Source organism: Salmo salar, chromosome ssa17, assembly GCF_905237065.1.
Source record: "Salmo salar chromosome ssa17, Ssal_v3.1, whole genome shotgun sequence".
Classification (NCBI taxonomy): domain Eukaryota; kingdom Metazoa; phylum Chordata; class Actinopteri; order Salmoniformes; family Salmonidae; genus Salmo; species Salmo salar.
In genome coordinates, this window is record NC_059458.1 from 12,752,048 (window position 1) to 12,758,052 (window position 6,005).

Below are 6,005 nucleotides of genomic sequence, written 5' to 3' on the forward strand. Positions count from 1 at the left end.
TTAGCCGGGCCATAGGTAGAAAGCTGGCAGAAGATGGAGGGAGGTCTGTTTTTAGCCACCTCGTGCGTTTCCGTCTGTAGATTAGTGGGGTTCAGTGTGGTAGGGGGGACCAGTCCAATTGGCAAAATAGTTATAGTGTCCCAAGAAAATTGTCCGATAGACCTATTCAGATAGCAGCCGATAAGACAGCTAACGATTAGCGGGCCGCAGATGGGCGTTCAGGTTACGTCGCGACGGAGGGCCCAGTTGGATAACTCCCTCGGGCAGATAACGTCGGTAGTCCAGTCGTGAAGGCCTGATGGGGCTCCGCATCGGCAGTAAAACGGGTCCGGATAGGTGATTGTAACCCAGGAGTGGCTGATGGAACTCTTCAGCTGGCTAGCTCCGGAATAATTGATGTTAGCACCGGGACCGACGTTAGCCAATAGTCACTCGGGTAGCAGCTCGCTAGCTGCAAGATCCAGGTGTAAATGTCCAGAGCCTTCGGTAGAAATCCGGAAATATGGAGAGAAAATAGGTCCGGTATGCTCTGGTCTGAGTCACGCTGTACAAAACTGGCGATAGCTTTTCGAGCTAAGGGATAGCTGATGACCGCCAACCGTGGCTAGCTGACCGCCAACCGTGGCTAGCTGAACTCCAACGTTAGCCAGTGAACTGGCCAACCGCTGGCTAGCTTCTGTTGTGGATTTCAGATTTGAGGTAAATACTTTTTTTTAATTGTATTTATTTTTTATTGGTGAGGCGTGTTGTAGGAGAGTGTTTTGAGGTTGAGTTTTTAGATTTTTTTTAAATAAAAAGATATGCGAAGAAAAGATGTAAATATATATATATATATATATATACACATACATACATACACACACACACACACGGGACACGACAAGACGAAGGACAAAGACGTCTGACTGCTACGCCATCTTGGATCACATAGTCATGCTGGAGGGTCATGTCAGGATGAGCCTGCAGGAAGGGTACCGCATGGGGGAGGAGGATGTCTTCCCTGTAACGCACAGCGTTGAGATTGCATGCAATGACAACAAGCTCAGTCTGGTGATGCTGTGACACACTGTTTCAGACCATCCCGGACCCTCCACCTCTAAATCAATCTCGCTCCAGAGTACAGGCCTCAAATGTAACGCTCATTCCTTCGACGATAAACGCGAATCCGACCATCACCCCTGGTGAGACAAAACCACGACTTGTCAGTGAAGAGCACCTTTTGCCAGTCCTGTCTGGTCCAACGACGGTGGGTTTGTGCCCATAGGCGACGTTGTTGCCGGTGATGTCTGGTGAGGGCCTGCCTTACAACAGGCCTACAAACCCTCAGTCCAGCCTCTCTCAGCCTATTGCGGACAGTCTGAGCACTGATGGAGGGATTGTGCATTCCTGGTGTAACTCAGGCAGTTGTTGCCATCCTGTACCTGTCCCGCAGGTGTAATGTTAGGATGTACCGATCCTGTGAAGGTGTTGTTACATGTGGTCTGCCACTGCGAGGATGATCAGCTGTCCGTCCTGTCTCCCTGTAGCGCTGTCTTAGGCTTCTCACAGTACGGACATTGCAATTTATTGCCCTGGCTACATCTGCAGTCCTCATGCCTCTTTGCAGCATGCCTAAGGCACGTTCACGCAGATGAGCAGGGACCCTGGGCATCTTTCTTTTGGTGTTATTCAGAGTCAGTAGAAAGGTCTCTTTAGTGTCCTAAGTTTTCAGAACTGTGACCTTAATTGCCTACCATCTGTAAGCTGTTAGTGTCTTAACGACCGTTCCACACGTGCATGTTCATTAATTGTTTATTATTCATTGAAAAAGCATGGGAAAGTGTTTAAACCCTTTACAATGAAGATTTGTAAAGTTATTTGGATTTTTACGAATTATCTTTAAAAGACAGGGTTCTGAAAAAGGGACGTTTACTACCGTCATTGGTTAGTAATTAAGTCTATTGACACACCCATGCGTAAATCTATGTAACATAAAAAAAACTATCCCCAACAAAATCCGTCAGTTTAGACTAGAGATTTTTGCATGGGCTGCGTCTCAATCCACCGCATCCTCCTATGACGCCCTTCTACATCTGCGGTTATATCTCCTAGACATAGGACAGACACTTCAAAACCTTATTCCTTATGATTTCTTTTTCCTATTTATGAATGTGTTATTCAATGCGTTTCAATGGGCTATAGGACTAATGGCCAAATTCAATATTTTATCAAATAATGTTCATCATCTTTTGGGGATAGCTAAAGGGATCCAAAAATTCCAAATCAAACAGCTAAATGATCCATGGTATGATCACATTAAAACAATTCCATATGTTAGCTTAGCTTGAGAGAGACAGCGGTAGAGGAGAGAAGGAGAAGAGAGGCCAGGCAGGCTGTGTTTGGACCGGTTCCTTGCCTGAGGGATGATACATTTCCCGGCTGTCTTCCAGCCATCAGGCTCTGTTTAATGTTTCCTTCCTCCATGCCAGAAAGATGTATCTTGGAGATGATTCCAAATCATGCTTGACATTTCAACATTGCACCGATGACAGGGCGGCAGCCAAAACTTCTTATTTAGTGTGTCAATAGGTTAAAAAAAACTACACAGCTTTAACTTGCAACAAGCATGTATGAACAACCAAACATTTCTACAGCTGCTGTCTGAGCACTGTCTAACGTAAAAACGGATAAAATAACCAATCAAAACTAATCAAAAATAGACCTCAACTAATAAGGATAACTGTGCTGGAAGAATATGCCAATATTTCTAAACACATTGAGATGTGAGGTATTTGGAGTCGTGAATGATTTAGCCCTGTGAAGCGCTCCAATATGGGCCTTCAGCACCAGAGGACGTAGCTTAGGGACAAGACTTTGTGAGACACAATCACATCCAGCTGTTCAGCTGTTATGTTGATGGATGATTTTTTGGGAAGCATATGTATCCATTTACTAGTGAAAGAGTTAGGAAAAATAGTTCAAAAACTTACAAATATGCTCTCTATCTCCTCTACCCCTCTCTGTCACTTTGTTAGGATAGGAACAAACGTGAAGAAGAGAATGAGAGTATATAAATATCACTAAATATGGCCAGATTTCAAACTATGCAGTAAGCAAAAAACGGTGTGTCTACTGAACAAAAATATAAACGCAACATGTAAAGTGTTGGTCTCATGTTTCATGAGCTGAAATAAATAATCCCAGAAATGTCTCATTCGCAAAAAAAACGTATTTCTCTAAAATATTGTGCACAAATTTGTTTACATCCCTGTTAGTGAGCATTTTTCCTTTGCCAAGATAATCTATCCACCTGACAGGTGTGGCATATCAAAAAGCTGATTAAACACCATGATCATTACACAGGTGCACCTTGTGCTGTGGACAATAAAAGGCCACTCTAAAATGTGCTGTTGTGTCACACAACACAATGCCACAGATGTCTGAAGTTTTGAGGGAGCGTGCAATTGGCATGCTGACTGCAGGAATGTCCACCACGCTCGCTGTTGCCAGAGAATTTAATGCCAATTTCTCTACCATAAGCCGCTTCCAACGTCATTTTAGAGAATTTGTCAGTACGTCCAACCGGCCTCACAACCGCAGGCCACGTGTATGGCGTTGTGTGGGCGAGCGTTGCAGATGTCAACGTTGTGAACAGAGTGCCCCATGGTGGCGGTGGGGTTATGGTATGGGCAGGCATAAACTACGGACAATGAACACAATTGTATTTTATCATTGGCAATTTCAGACCGTGACGAGATCCTGAGGCCCATTGTCGTGCCATTCATCCACCGCCATCACCTCATGTTTCAGCATTATAATGCACAGACCCATGTCGCAAGGGTCTGTACACAATTCCTGGAAGCTGAAAATGTCCCAGCTCTTCCACCGATTTCCTTATATGAACTGTAACTCAGTAAAATCATCGAAATTGTTGCATGTTTAGTTTAGATTTTTGTTCAGTATTTTTTTTATCCACCAACCTCTGAATAGTGATACTACCTGGGTGGTGAATCCTTGTAGGGAACATATGTCATGTAATTGAAATCCAGACCCTTCTTAGGTCATTAACCCCTTGGCTATTGGCCCAGACATACGCTACCTCTCAAATTAAAGTGGTTCCTGCTCCATGCTCCCACTAAAAGACCCCTGTCATTAAGGTCATTTGCTAGCTCAGTCCTCCGTCTCAGGTATTCTTTCACAACTTGCTGTCTCTGCATTCATCCACCAATAGGAGACGCTAAGTCATAATGAGTGCACCACTATAGGCTGCCATCCCCAGAGAGAGAGAGACAAGACGCTGAAGTCAAAACCTATCAGTCGCTGACTGTCACCTAGTCTCCATGATGCGCTCATTCAGTGGTTGAGTCAAGTATAGCGTTGAGGGTACATGTACCTGTTAGCACCTCTCAACAAGGCAGTGTCACAAGGCAATGCCAAACTGATGACAGGTGCCATTGACAATCTGACATAACAACAATGTTTAAAGTGTCGTCAGAACGGACCTCCGCTTGTCATTAAGGGGCGGGTGGGGGATGCTCGGAGGAGAGACTAGTCTTTTACTTGGTGGTCAGGCGTCCAGGCGGGGCTCCTGTTTACGACCGCCCGCTGGTGAGAGGTTAACACTAAAGCGTGTTGTTAGGGCTCTAGCATTGTGCCAATGACAGAGCAGAGGTACCTCACAGCACTTTTGTCCTAAGGCTTGAATTTGAATTTTCGGAACGTAATCGTTTTTGTAAAAGGGTTTAATTCAATTAACTTATTCTCAATCACTCGTAATGAGGAATGATTTAGAGTTAATTACCTTCCATGCCTAATGGGCGTCTATGGTAAGACTGTGATATGGTTGAGTCATTGTGGCCGACTGGACCCCCTCTCCCCAGTCAAACATGAGTCATCGTTAGCATCTGCTGAACAACACAGAAACATAAATGGTAAACACAGATGTACAAACATCCATTACAGTAAATAACAGGACATGAGCTGCACTGTGCAGCAGGTGGAAGATGTGATATTCCCAGACGAACGAACGAACGAACGAACACACACACACACACACACACACACACACACCCTTTCCTGGGATGTCAGGGAAAGAGTGTAAGTGTCTCAAATGGCACCCTATTCTCTATATAGTGCACTACTCTTGATCCAAGCCCTATGGGCCCTGGTCAAAAGTAGTGTACTATATAGGGAATAGGGTGCCACTTGAAAAACAGCCGCAGAGTCTCAGTGGAGTCTCTCTGATCATAAGGGATTCATTAGTCAGTTATTACAGAGGCTGCTCCACTCTGCTGTGCGTCTCTGGAGCAGACTTGGATGTCATCACCCAGCAGGCAACACAAGGAGGTCCAGACAACACATGAGTCACTTTCCACTGTAAACACTAATGACTTTCTTGAAATAGGGCACCTTTAAAATGGTACCTTGGTGCTTGTAGTTCGTACATAAGACCAAACTATACCTTTTAGATGAATTTGGATGAATGAGAGCCTTTAAGAGAGGGGATAATGAAGCTCCAGAATCGATGACTGCTGTGCGGTTTAAAGTGTTCATGCACACACAACTCAATTTCAATGTTGGGTAGATACAGACTAGGCCGGTGAACTTGTAGACAAATTACCAACCGACGGAAACACTCCGAAAAGTTAAATTTGTCTGATGACTTGAAATAGTGGTAGCTAACACTACTAAGGCCAGCTAAGAGCTATTGAATCATAGACAAGATTATAGGTTTTGATACTCTGATAGCATTTGGCCAACCAGACAACAGTCAGTCACATCACTTACATATTGTCTACATTTACATACCAATGTGGAAATAGAAAATGACATCCTACGCCGAATTAGAAATCTAACCCTGGCTCCTACCACCCCAAGTACTCTGGTATATCTGAAACGATTACATTGCAATATGGAGACAATTCCACCTAGCCTATCAGTAAGCAAAGTATAGCAACTACCAAATTGTTAACACTATTAATACATTACAACCACACTTCTGAGAGGAAAGAGAATCAGTTGTTGAG